This window comes from Syngnathus acus, chromosome 23, assembly GCF_901709675.1.
Source record: "Syngnathus acus chromosome 23, fSynAcu1.2, whole genome shotgun sequence".
Classification (NCBI taxonomy): domain Eukaryota; kingdom Metazoa; phylum Chordata; class Actinopteri; order Syngnathiformes; family Syngnathidae; genus Syngnathus; species Syngnathus acus.
The window spans coordinates 5,443,602-5,458,258 of record NC_051107.1 but is presented as its reverse complement, the minus strand read 5'-3'; the positions used below and the strand labels follow the sequence as shown (position 1 = coordinate 5,458,258).

Below are 14,657 nucleotides of genomic sequence, written 5' to 3'. Positions count from 1 at the left end.
CACCCCCGCCCTCTCCCCTGCAGCCCTTAAAAAACTCCCGCCTGCTTGCCCGGTGGCTAGGATGTGCCATGGCTCATCAAACGCCGATGCGGCCCATTAATGAACACTGTTAGCATTTCTCTTAAACTTCTCCTGCCTCTAATAAACATGCAGTGTTCCATGAAGGAGCATTGCCATCCTCGTGACATGATATTTATTGCCGGTGCAGGCGGGAGGGAGGGAAGGGGGGAGGGAGGGGAGACATATCAGTGATGAGTGGAAAGAGGAGGACCAAGGGGAGCCGCTACATCTTTTTGCAAAGGCGCAGCTAATGGCTAGTGCTCTATTAGCATATGCATTCACCTTGTGGCAACCAAAGAAATAAGAATGCCGTGTCTGCAGTTTGCTTTTTGGGGGGAAATGCATGACAAAGATATTCAAATGAATATTTGAAATTTAGAGGCCACGGGAAGTTGACACTATTTCCATTTCAAGGTAAAATCCCCGCAGAGGAGGAAGAACTCAGAAAACATTGTCTGCGGTCCATATTCCAAAGTGATCCTTCCACATTGAAATGAATGGAAACTGAATGAATCCGTTCCAGGATAAAGAATACATGCCTGTGACTATTGTCTACATGTGTTGCAGCACCTTTTGTGTTCAGACAGCTTACTGTTTTGCAAGAAATAGCACTTCAGGAATAAATACAAAAAAAAAACACGTCACAAAAAGGATGATCAAGCATGCAGACAGTCGGTCGGCCCTGTTGGGTCTCCAGGGAGATGCACCGGAGCCCCCCGCGCTTTGCCACCCCCACTCGCCTCACCTCTCAGACCTGTAGGAATTAATGAAGCCCAGTGCAACCGCAGTCAAAGGGACAAAATGGCTGCTCATTAAATAGCCTGCTGTCAGAGAGGCCATTGTGACGCCGCAGGGTATTAACACAAAATTAAACCGTGGAGGAATTATTATTATTATTATTTCCAGATGCCAGCCATTGTAAACAGCCCGCCTGGTTGCCTTTGTAGCTCCATTCAAACTCTATTTGCGTGCCTTCAAATCAGCATGAAAACAGCACAATGCCTTTCTAATGCAAAGAATGCTCGCACAAAGAAACGTACGCCTAACCCTGCCAACAAAGTCCGACTTTTCATGTCTCGGAGGAGATAGGCGCCCGTCGCCGTACAAAGCGTTTGGTTGCTCACCGAACAAACTCATTAATTTGCTTAATTATGAAACTCCCTATCAATTCCCGCCTCCATGGGAATTGTTTTGCGAGGTCACGTAACAACAGAACACATTTGGAAGCTGTGTTTTCCCTATCACATAATAGACAAACAGGAAATACACCAGGGCCTGATTAAAGGCCTTTTACACAACAGAGAAAGCGAGAAGACAGTGTTTGTTTCCAGACTCACAGATGAAATTGTTGCCGCTGCTTTTTTGACAGCTACATTTATAGACTGGCTATTAAAAGGGGCTTGGGGGTGTAATAATTAAAGCACAACACTAACGGGAATAAATTAATGCCTCTCTGGGAAAGTGAGACAGACTTTGTTCTTCCTGGATTTGTTTGCATTCAAATGTTCGGGCGTGCTGTGATGTAGGCTTATCTCATGGAAACAAATTTTCATTTAAAAAAAAAAAATGCCGAGACGTGTCACCAGCCAGTATTAAGTCAAATTTTGCACAAACGTACTTTCAATCTTGAGCCCACATGTGTTTCTCAAACAAACATTTTTTCCCCACTTTCAAAATGGCCACCATCAGTCGCCATTACTGGCGAGTCCATTTGCAACCATCTCATCCTGAAGCACCGCACTTGACAACAGCAGCCAAAGTCACAGCGACGGTGAAGCCAATTGGCATATATGCATCCAATGTGCCAAAACACAAATTGCACTTGCCCGAGCACAACTACACCGGGTAATTATTTATTATATGTATGAGACGCCCACGTCGGAGCACGCTCGCAAATACGGGGGGGGGGCTCTCGTCCGACAGGCTCAATCCCATTATTCGGCCCTCATCCCAGACAGTGAATTGAGAGTCAAGTAGGATGCATGTGGTAACCACAATGAAATTACAGCGGCGGTGAGTGCGGGCGCCGCTAATGCACCCCCATTGTGTGCTGGAGTGCATCTAAATAAGCAGGGGGTGAAATGGCTTGCGTTATAAGGGTGGTCGTGTGTGCGTGGCGAAAAGTAAATGGAGGGCAGAATTTAGGTCTGATGATGAGGCGCCATGGAACCATGTGTACGCCCGAAGTTTCCAGTCATAGGGTTAGGTTTCAATTTGGATTACGTCGACGGTTTTTGGTTTGGTCACGCTAAAAAGCAGTTTAGTATAGATATATTATCTGTCTACATGTTTTGCGCTACCGTTTGTGTTCAGATATACGTTGCGTTTAAATGTGGGGCAATTGATGCTAATTGTTAGCATGTTGCTGTTTTTTGTTAGCAAGTGAAATTTCCTAAGCTATGAGGTTTTGTCTTTTAAAAAATTAAGTTGAATTTCTTTTTGTATGACAGTAACAAGTCACGACAAAGAAAAGTCAAAATCCACAACGATTCATTTTCACAGGGTTAAAGCGGAGCAGCCTTCGTACAGTCAACAGTACCGATATATTTTTTTTTCACGCTACCTCAGAGCCGCCCGTCGGATTGGGAGGGGTGCCGGCAGATCTAAAAACTGTGCCGGTGACAGGAGGATTGAGCTGTAACTCGGCGGCCCTGTTCGGAGGCCCGCGGAGAGAGCGCAGAGCTAGCTAGCGAGGGCGGGTACGAAGAGACAAGATACACATCCTAATGACAAGTCCAAACACGGGCGAGGCTTTGTTGCGGCGCCGCCAAACACTTTTCGCCGGGACAGATTTGGCCTCGCAATCAAACACTTCAAACGCGGCCTCCGACGAGAGACGGCAATCCGGATAGGTGCGCGTCTCCTGCTAATAGCTGCTAGCGCCGGCGAGTTAAGCAGCTTATTTCTGACATAAATAATGCATCCGGGCAGATGCGCTCCGACTTTGGCGGAATACGAATCGCCGGCGTGATTGACGCGGGGGTTTTGCCGAGCTCCGGCTCCGATTCCGCCGCCTCACCTTTGCAACAAGGCCCCTTCTCATTTAATATCCCTTATGTTAACATAATTATGACAACCTGCACTGATTCATGCGTGCGACTGTGTAATATCCGTGACAAAATTAGGCTACTACTTTTTCTTTGAAACGGGCGGGGTGGCGGGTTAGCGTATCAAAGGCAACTTAGCGCGTCTGCCTGTTCTACAGCGAAAGCAAATAAGAGGATATGACTTTAAATCGGGATACCTTGACAAGACTCCCACCCCCGAACCCTGCCCCCTCTTAGCGCCCCTTTTCATTGATTCCGATCAATCAACCCTAATTAGACAGGCTCCTATCCACATATATGTCACATGTTAATAGGGTAATGATATGGGCATTTAGTTGCTTCTTTAATCTCGCTACTTGCAGCTAATGACACTCTTGCAGCCAGCCATGGGAATATTTAGAAGGGCGAGGCGAGGCGCTGGGAGCGCACCGCACAAATTGGCACTTCACACCGCATGGCCGCGTTCAAGCTTATTTACAAATGTTAGCGATTTGCCGACGAAAACCGCATTAGGTCCGGACGGGCTGTCGGTCGAGTAATCCGCGACAATAAATTTCTAATTTGTGTCAATCTCACGGGCGGAAAAAGAAGCACGCGGGGCTCATCTGCAAACAGATGAACATGTCTCAAGGTACAAGACGCCCCCCCCCCCCCCCTCGCCCTTTTTCCTCCACCGTGCTATTCACACCTCCATGAATCAAGGACGACATATTTCTCATTTTATTTTTAATCCAACCTCTCTAATTGTTAAGGGGAATATAATTCAGACTTCTCTAACATTTTCACCATTTGTCCTTAAGACGTAAAACCCCTGAGATTCATTTAGTCCTCCTGCTTGACCCAAAGTTGCTCCAAAATAAAATTCTGGATTTAGATTCAAGTCGCTCATTCCCCCCAGTGAGCCAGCAGGCCCCGCCGCTGTATTATTTATTTTATTTTGGATTCCATGACAACATTGTGGAGTGGTTCTGGAGGGAAAAGTGAAGACCTGGCTGTGTTCCAGCAGGAAGCACTCCACTGACTTCGCCTGAGTTGTTATGACGGAGCGCGGCCGTGTCCGTGCCACAAAAATTTTGACGGACAAGATTTACTCCATCCAAATTAGGAAACTTGGAATTCCTGCCTGGTAGAAATACTAACAACAAACTCATCTTGCCCTTCCCCAACGACCTGCCTCCCTCCGTCCCCCGCCTTGTGTTGTGCAGAAAGAAGCCGAGACCAACTCGCCGCCTCGCTCGCTCTGCCTCGCTCTCTTTTGCGACTCCCAAGTGATAATTATTTGATCTTGTTTGCTTCATTATTCATCTGGAGGGAGCTGTGCTTGTGACTTGTGGATAAATGCCATATGAAAGGCATTGTGCATCCTGGCTTTTATCCACATTCCCACAACAGATCAATTAGTCCGACTAAACAGTAAATTATTAATCACGTTGCTTTGTGTCCCCGTTCCATCACCGGAAGCAAACACTTCATTAGAGAGAGGGGAGAGCATAGCAGGTGGGGATGAAGGGATGGGGGAGGCTGCATGATTGAGAGGGGCTTTAAAGTGATCTGATGCTATGTGAACATTTGGAAAAAAGAGAGGAGGGGGGGGGAATTATCAAGCGTGTCCATCATTCCAGGTAACTTGCAATCCTCTCCCGCCCCGCCCCTCGAGGTCTTCTTCCAAAATGACATAAAATGAGGTCAAGCAGTGGAGGGAGTTCAATGTCAGCGTTGCCCGTCGGGAGTCCCCCCGTGTGTGAGATTAAAATAACATTTCATGTCGTGGCTAGAAATCAGACCATATTTGCAAAAAAAAGAAAAATTCAGAGCAGATGAATTTTAATGAGGCGTACACTAGAGGGGGATAGCGGCCGCCGGTTGGGAGGGGGCGAGAGGGTCTGTCACCTTATTTGCCAGAAGATACAAGGTACATAAATTTAAAAAAAAAATCACAGGTTCACCGTGTGTCAGATTGCTTTGCTGTTCCGAGTTGGGCAATTTGAATAAATTAGCGAGGATAAGGGGAAAAAAGTCTTTTTTTTTTTTTGCAGGGAAGGTTAATTTTGAAGGGAGCGAGGATGGTTGGGATCTCCGGGAACGGAGGCATCCAACGAGGGGATGGAGGGATGGCGGGATGGCGTGGCAGTTATTAAAAACGATTGCATTGCCTCCCGGATGTCTCGGGAGAGCCGAATCAGTGGAGATGTTAAACCTTGCTTGACACCCCACTTGGATAATTGTGGGTGTGGGAGCTAATCAGCGGAAGATGTCTCCTCAATTTATATCTTGTCACTTAGCCAAGATTACCCCCCAACCCACCTCACCTCCCCCGTCCCGGCCACCATTAGCTTTGTTGCATGTCAATGCGCCGGTGAGTGTGTCCGCCTGGTCTGACTGAGGAATCATAATAATAATATCTCTTTTTTTTTTGCATGACAGAAACTGATATTTATTCCAGTACGGCATTTTTGAAAATGCATTTGTTACTAGTGACCTAACAGGGGCGGCTCTGTGGAATAAGAAATGCGGTGCTGGGATCAGTACCACATTTTTTTTTTTGGCAGTATGATGCAAGGCGGACTGGGAAGCCGATTTACAAAAACCAAAACAAAAACATGCATTTATGGGAAATGATTCAATTAGGTCACGGAGGAAGTCGATTTAATAGCTTCATCTGGGGAAGCTGTCGGAATTTGTCTGTTATGTCGGATTTCGGCCTTTTCTCGATGGAAAACGTTAACGCCAGTTGTGTAAACACTCTTTAAAAAGCCAAAGTTCCAAACCTGATTGATTCGGATCTGACTTTCAGCTGTCATAGCAAATCAATCATGACAACTTTACATGAAAGAGGTTTGAATCTAAATCGTGGTCATGAGGAGAACTGCGCCGCTGTGGGAGTGGACAAAACCAACCTTTAATTCCCTTTAAATGTCAGATGGTTATTATTTTTTTTCTTAATTATTTTGAATGATTGATTTTTTTTCATTTCTATTAAGTGCAAACTCCTCCTTAAACAAAATCAATGACTGATTAATGTCCCAATACTTTTGCCAACACAATCCAAATCAACCCTTTTTTTTTTTTGTTGACAGAAAACGAACTAATAATCATCTGTTGTCATACGTTAAATTACATTCAAAAAGGGGGTCGGACGGGTTGTGAAGCGGTCGAAATTCCGTCCCCCTGGTGGCAAATATTTCCCGCCTTCTCCCCGTAGGACAATGGCTCCTTTCAGCCAGCACGCGGGGCGTGTACAAGCTCATACGGCGAACGCGAGGGTCAGGCCAAATAAACAAGGCGGTCGTGCCAATGTGAGGGCTGCTCGGCGGGACCTCGGCGTAGCGGGCCTCCCTTCCCCCCCCCCGTCCGCCTCCCTCCCCTCTTGAGTGCTGACAGATGTTTCAAGCCCTCCCAGCAAAGCAGCAATTCTTACCTCAAGTCGGAGGGCAGGGCCGCTCAGCCTCCCACGCACCTTCAGAACCTGCAACAAAAATCATGAAAGGAAATCCTCATCAAAAAAATAAAATGCGGTCAACAACCTCTGAGTGATTCTTGAAACGAGCCTTCGCAAAATATTAGCTCTGGCTACGCAAATGTGCAAAAATATATTCTTTGCGCTGCCAAAGAGTTGATGAATACAAATAAATGTATAAATGAAATGACTCTCATTAACACGCCGAGCCAGTTTAAAGTATCAAAGTGGGCAAGACGAGAGACTGGCGTTCCATCTAATCTACGTTCTAATAGTTGGAGGGACATTAATTATTGATAAGGCTGGCAATGGATTGGTTAATAAGATAATGTAATTGAGAAATGAAAATTGTCAGCGTGTGCATGTGTGAGTGTAAATGGGGGTGTGTAGAGGAGGAGGGGTCGTCTTAGGGGATTGCCCCGACATAGGCCTCCATCATTACTGCCACACTATGAAAGCAGAGTGGTGATTAAAAGGACTTGATTGATTTGACTGTCATTGGGATAAGTTGTCCTCATTCCGTCACTGGGCTCTGCCAGCACGTAAAAAAAAAAAAGTGTGTGTTTGTTCGGGCATGTATGAACCATAATACAATCGGCAGTCATAATATTAGGGACACATGCAAAATCTAATATTATATACAAATGAGTACAAATTAAAGTAAATAAAAATATAAGAACGTGTGTGTGTGTGTGTCAGCTGGACGAAAGGAGAGAAGTGAGTGTGCGTCAGAGCGTGTGCGATTGTGTGTCCATGTCGTCAAGAGGTGGCCCCACTCCCTCAGTTTTCACTCGCCTTTTGTCTGCACGGTACTCGGCTGCTCCGACGCTCACTCGCTCGCGCACACACACACACACACACACAACCCACCCAGAGAGAGCGCCCGCCCGCCCGCCCACCCGCCCCGAACACAAAAGCTATCGATTTTACTATCAGCCGCAACGAATGATCTTCCTCAGCCAATTTCGGAATTTAGAAATGAGTTCAATACTAAATATGATCTTGGAAGGGGGCAGGGGTGGGGGTCTTTAAACTTTTGGTGTTGGAGGAAGTGAAGATTTTCCGTGTTTGGCTTTTGGGGTACAATAAAAAAAATCTTGCTATGAGCGAGATTAAATAAAGATGACACAGATGGTTTTAAAACTACGAATGACGACCGCTCACGTTTGGTGCTTCTATTTCAAATTTTTTTTGATGCACGCTTTCTCGTGCCGCTCTGGCGCTTTTTACGACAGCGTTCCGCGGGCCTGCTCGCTACCTTCATTTATGACACGCGCCATAAAGGCGCAAGGATTTCTGTTTCTGTTGTGCGCCACAAAAACCTTCCATAAAAATGCAATTGAAGGGAGAGAGGCTAAAAACAGACATATAAATATTTAGCATGCTCGGAAGAAATTTTAAATGTTTCCTTTTTTGCAGCTTGAGTGGCGTTTAAGGTGAGTAGGAAGAAAACAAAAGAGAGTCCAGTGTTTGGTGAGGCAGCCGGTGTGTTGCCTCCCCCCGTTACCTTACGCCCTGGCGAGGTGCTAATTCAAAGCCTTGTTAGAGGGAGGTGAAGATGAACAGATAAGGAAGGTCTGAGCGAGGGTCAGCGCCGCCCGTGTCGGCCCGGCTTGTCAGACACCTGCCTGAGATTAAGCCGCCGCTCCCTCGTCCCCCCCCCCCCTCACGTTTTCTCTCTTGTGTGCAGGTGAGAGGTCAAGCACTTACCCAGTTCACCGGGTGCGACGTGGTTCTGCATAAAAGGTCCTGGCACCTGCGGGCGGAGGTGCTGGGTGAGGTGGAGGTGGGAGGGGGGGTTCTCCATGTAGCCGTGATTACATACTGAAAGGCAAGATGTGAAGAAGAGTTGAATTTTTTTTTTATGATCCGGAAATGTTTGTTGCATGTATTATTTGAGTTTTGGCTTAATTTGATATAAAATCACACTACATAAATACAGTAGAATTATGATATATAATATAATATAATATATACGAAATTTGCAAGATTTTGAAAATAAATAATTTAATTGTGTTGAATTTCAGGAATTTCCCAGAAGTCAAAAAGGCGGGAAATAATGGTTCACAAAAAATAAAAAGAAAGGCATGGAACTCTGCAAATTTGATTCCTACCAAGCAAAATGACACCCCGCTGTCATTGGAATTACGGCTGCCCTCTATAAAGGTGTCTTTTAGGTGCATTAATTGAATTTCCACTATTTCCCCAATAATGGTCTCCAAAGTTCAGCCGTCCATCCTTCAGGAGCTCCCCGCCGCGCGGCCCACCACTCTCCATTTCAGCGGCTTAATTTATTTTCATGATTCGCCCCATAATGACGGCCATGCAGGCTGTACATCAGAATTAACCTTCATGGCGGCGAGGTATATTACGATGACAGTCGCCGACACATTTCACCTACACAAAGGGCATCCTCCCCCTCGCCCCCCCCCCCCCCCTCCCGCCGCATAATCAGCCCAAGACAGTGCCAGATTGTTTGATAGCCGATTAATTTTCATAGGAAATCAAGTGGCCACCTCTTTGGCTCTTTTTCTTCGCGCCAGCTCTCCCTCGACAACAATGCCGATTTTTTCTTCTCTTTGCCTCGTCAATTAGGTGTTTTATTTAATCTCATCTTTTTAATAAATTGCAACCCCCCTCGCCTCCCTGTTCCTGATATCTCCACTGCGGTTAATTTATTTTTGGGTGACGCCAATGTAACAAAAGTGCTGTAAATTAATCAGGGGACATCAAGCGAAAGACAGGGGGGGGGGGGGGCATGACGGCCTCCTTGTGTGTCATTTCTATGCAAAGCATTAAGTGTCAGATATAGATTCCACCATTTGCTATGGTCGCACTCAAAAGATTTCATTAGGGGGGGCCTGACGTCACGTTTATGAAGGCAGCGCCGGATCATTTCTGTCCTATTTTCTCCCTCATGAGCTCTTTTGTTCTTCCCCGTGCCCTGATCCCGCCACAAAAAGGACCCCCCCCCCCCCTACCCATCCATGCAAATGGCAATAATAATAGATTTCACCGAGCGTCACCGCCAAACCATGATAGCCTATTTAGTAAAGGGAGGGGGGAGCATTCAATTTGTGGCCACAACTAGGCTGGCAAAAAAGTAATTAAGAAATTACAGAATTGGTCGCCCCCTTCTTGAAGTCCCCATCCCCCCCCCAACCCCGCCGCTCTCCGGTGGACACGGCATCCATAATGAGGAGGGTTGGTAATTAGAATATTCTGGAGAGGTGAGCCCGGCTGGAGCTGGCAGCTAAAAGAATGATGGTTCTCCGTCCCTTTCTACTCTCCAACTATTATTTCTTGGCTTTGTCAGAAGGGCCGGGACAGCTGTCTACTTGAGCGTAGGTGCCTGTGCCTGAATGTGTGTGCCTGCGCCTGTGTCACTCACAGACCCTCCGCCAGCAAATAAATATAATCAATCTTCCATTTACATACAAATAGGCTTCTCCCCTTCATCCTCGAGCCGGCATCCTCCGAGAGGGGAAATAATATTCACTCCGCACACCAATTTCATATTTATCATTAGATGCCTTTATTGATTGTTTTTTTTTTTTTTTCCCCTCTCCAGTTTTTTAGATCATTCTATTGGCCCTCCACTTCATTTTACGAGAGGATATTGAAGGCTCGTAGGACTGACACGTAGCGCACGCTTCATTATTTCCCGTGCCGAGGGACGATTACCGTCGCTCCGGCTCGTCATCCGTCCAAGACGGCGGTCGGGGACGTTATCAGGAGCGTTTAACGGCGATTGCGCATGTTGCTAATGCGCTTGATTCCACGCCGTGTCATGTATACGCCGTTGGTGTCAATCCTACTTTAGGGCAAATAAGCGCCACTTTGATTACCGACCGTCATTCATAACGAGAGCAAAATACGGGAAAGGAAATTAGACGCATACAAAAAATGTTGTGTTGCATGTTAGCATGAGTTGTATTTTTTTTCAGATTATTATTATTTTTTTACATTAATAAGTTTTATGTGAATGGTTTTAACCAAATGTCTTGGCTATGTGAAAACGATATCCTGGTATTGCTATTCAACTTTTTTTCCATGAAATATTCTTTTTTTATAGTGAAGTGCCTGAAACATTGCAAATCCATAAATCCCTCCATTCACACCTTTTAGGATCCTCACAAATACTTGAGCGGGAATCACTTGGATGTCGAGTGTATTTGTGTAAACTCGCTAACTAACGAAGCAACACCGTCGTCTCACGTTCACACTTTTGCTGCGCTGAGAATGTCTAGCTTCTCTTTCAAAAATCTTTTTCATTCCATCCCTGCAGACATTCCAAATGCTAAATTGCTCAACTTTTTTTGAGCATTTCCTTTGAAAATGTTGCATGAATAATCACCTTTTTTCCCCCCACCCTTCAAATTTCTCAATAATCAGCAGACAACAGGTCGCAAGTATAAAATATTCAACATCAGACAAAGCGTTTCATGCTCTCCTCTCGGACCGCGGCGGCGTCTTGCGCAACATCCACGAGCGCCCGGGCCTTTGATCGCCATTAAGATCATTTGCTTAAACTTTTCAAATATGCTTCCGTGTGTTTAATTAACATCTTGGGGAATTATTTAGCCAAGCGGAGATTAGCCCAGACTTTTGGACGGGCTAATGATGGAATTGTGATTGCCCAAACGCATCACTTGGGAGCCAATGAGAATCAGGGGGGGGTAATATTTCATTTGATCTGCAATATTACTGTTGCGCATATTGGACAGTTCATGAAACTCTGTGTATTAACTTAGCCCGTGCATTCAAATATGCACTTATAAGCCCTGGGTATTAATATTCACATTGGGTAGATTTGAGCGTACGTTTCAGAGCGCTGCGTGCTCCACATTGTAATTTCTTAGCTTATCTAATCAATTCTGCAAGCTCCACGGGCCTCATGAAAGAAATCAGCTCGGTAGCACCTACAGAACACTTATAAATAATGAAAAACAGCATTTAAAAAAAAGAAAGAAGCGCTTGAGGAGGAAAAAAAAAACCGTTGATTAGAAAAAGTGCCTTTTATCCGGGGCCTTCAAATCTTTCACATTACGAAGATGCAGAAGACTTTGGGCAAAGTAGCCCTATCTGACCAGAAAAGTAGTAATATTTTTTTTTTTTTTAGATAAAACGTGCTGACAGCACAAAAATTATCCAGGTTGCTTTTTGGAGAGATGAGAACTAGCAACTTTCATCTTGTCCTTGAAAACTTCTCCGCTAAAAAAAGCTGCCATCTTTGGCAGGGCGGCCATTTTGAGAAACACACTGAAATTTAATTTGACAAAGATTTATTTTAAAGTTGGAGTATATTGGAACAAGTTTATGCCGACTATGCCGAATTGTAATTTGATTTTATCAGATAATATATATATGTATAATTAAAAAAAAAACACAACAAATAATTTTATGTATTATAGTGTCCTATAAAGGCTTTAAGTAGTTTCTTGGAAATTTTTCACTCTTTCTTTCCAAGTGTGGACAACCTAGCACGGTTAACAGCTTGTGTCTTATTTTGTGGCGCTGGTGCGACGCAGGCGAAGGCAAGAAAAAAAAAAAAAAAATCACGGTATTTTTTATGCCCCTCTATAAATTAGAGGCGGTGAGTTGATGAGCAGTGAAGGAGAGTCGCGTCTTCGCCCAGAGACAAAAGGGGAAGTGCCACATTTCACATGCCTTCTCGGCGTGATGCATCAAGGCGGTGATGAGAGTTTTATAGAGAACACACACACACACACATACAGACACACACTTGGAATGGGAAGGATTTGCATTCTGCTCCTGGCAGGTCGAGTGACAAATTACCCAAGCGTCCACGGGAGACTTGAAAATCAAACCTCAGAGGCACGACTGGTGTGCTGAGATGTTTACGGAGACCGGAAGGGGGTCGGCCAAGGACCTGGGCTGGACCTTACCTCCCCTAGTGACGGGCTCCCGGGCCGGGGTCCCGGCACCAGCCCGCCTCGGGCCATCAGCCCCGAGGCAAGCGTTCACCAATCGGGCCCAATCAAAGACTCAAAGCGGGTGAGAAAGAAGTGGCCCAAAGTACTGCTTAGCGCATTGAATAATTCAACCAACCAGAGGGAAGCAGGAGCGCAACCTGACCACGCTCGTTGCGCAAACATCTATTAGCTGACTTGCAAAGATGAGCAAATACGGAACTGCAAGCGAGCAGATGATCAAAAAAAAAAGAAAATCTAATTTTTATATGATTAATGATTGAGGTCCAGCGAAATGTTGAAACCGCTGGTAATTTGCTTCATGTGCAATTTTCTCTAAAAAGATGTAAGAGAACTCGGAGAAAATTGATCATTTGCATTTCTAAACACTACAGTTCACTTTTAAATAGTCTTGAGTAGACCCGATACCGGGCCCTTAATTTAAGGATGGTGGAGACTGCCGATACCAGACACCGATACTCAAGGGGAAAACTAAAAAAATCTGAGTTGGGAAAGATTTCAAGTTGTTGCCACTTGGCAATGTGATTGCGAGCGTTGTTGCCCTCCGCAGCTCCTCTTAATGAGGTTGGACGCGTGGCTGCTTCCGCACCTGCCGTAGGTGGCCACAGGGTTAATCCCACCTGGCTGGGCTACGTTCTGCCTCTGGGCTGCTGACGGCAGCAGAGACGGCGGCGGGCCTGGATGAGGAGGGAGGGGAAGGTGACAGGAGGCGCGCTATACCCCGGGGTTCCTTTTACTCGCCACCCTCCAGCGTAGCGGAATGAGTCGGAGCAGACGCCGCTGGATACCTGACGAGCGGACGCCGACATAAATTAGCCGACGAAGATTGATAGCCTCCCTCGACTTAAAGATATACAGAAAATAGCAACGACGAAAAGATGTTGATGTCGTTCTTCCAAGGGGACATCTTGTAAGTTGCTTACTCAACAGACCTTGTTACGGCGCAGGCGCTTTACTGCCGCCGAGGAAAAGGTCAACTCTCGTCGCGGCCGTTCTGACGAGCGGTTCTGCTTTTTATGAGGCGGCCCATTTTCATAAGTGGTGCAGTAAAGGATGATGGGAAGGGGCCATGGGGTGCAAAAGGTAGGATGGGCGTCCGTGTCGGACATATCCTGTCGACGGAAACCAAATTGGCTGATGGACAGCGAGGAATCCCTCCTTAAAGAAGTCTTTCTTACACGTGTAGATACACTAGAATGACTTGAGGGGCTGTCAGCGCGAGGCTGGGAAAAGTCAAATAAATCTGACTGATGCCCTCTCCCATCGGTGGGCTAAAATGCCAGATGAAGCGTAAATCACGACGCTCCGGCAGTCCATCCCCGGCCCGCCTGACATTACCCCAGCAGCTCGGCTATTTGGCCAGTCATCCTATCCGCCGGCGTAGGCGTAGATTGATGTTTATTCAGAAGCGGCGGACATATTTCAGCTATACAATGAGGCCCTCAAACATTAGTCGGGCCCTCTGAACTCAAGCCAGACTAATTGAATGTGTCGACGGATGTCAATGGATCCATTCATGGCCGAGGGGAAAAAGTTCACGCTCGCTAAAGCCTCGACTTCATATTCCACTAAAATATTAACACTGTTTGATTATCGTGCAGCTGCTCCAACGCGACATAAAGAGCGCCCAGTCAGACCTCACTGGTTCTGTGGGGCGACTCGGACAGGGGTGTCAAACTCATTTTTGTCACGAGCCACAGTGAAGTCGTAGTTTCCCTCGCAGGGCCGTCATGATTGTCAACGTCTTTTATATCCAGTATAGGCTATTGATGAATAACTAGTTTTGAAGTCAGAGACGAGTAAAAACTGTTCAAATATGATATAAAATTCACGCGGGCCACATAAAATGATCGTATCTGGCCCCGGGCCTTGAGTTTGACACCTAAAGTCAAGTCAACTACGGCCACATTTTATAAACTGTATTGACGAAATTATAGTATGTCTACATTATTTATACAAATATGTATATGCACACACCTACAGACAAAAATAGAAATAGATCGGATTATCCCTACGTAATGTTACGTATCGAAATAAACTTAAGCTCCTCCCGGTAGAAATAAGCGACCGCTTTAAATAACACCGAGCGAGCGGCTCGGCCAATAAATTCCCGCGCAGAGGTTAATTTAGCGAGGGGAA

General features: G+C 45.9%; 1 long non-coding RNA gene across 1 annotated transcript in view; it reads right to left on the bottom strand.

Moving 5' to 3' along the window:
* The window catches only part of LOC119117321, a 50,614-nt gene extending 42,256 nt beyond the window's left edge, over positions 1 to 8,358 (bottom strand). The window contains exons 1-2 of the long non-coding RNA XR_005096488.1: positions 8,275 to 8,358; positions 6,526 to 6,573 (exon numbers count right to left, since the gene is read on the bottom strand). This is a non-coding gene — a long non-coding RNA (uncharacterized LOC119117321). The remainder of the gene's footprint in view (positions 1 to 6,525; positions 6,574 to 8,274) is intronic.
* Between the last annotated feature and the right edge of the window lie 6,299 nt (positions 8,359 to 14,657).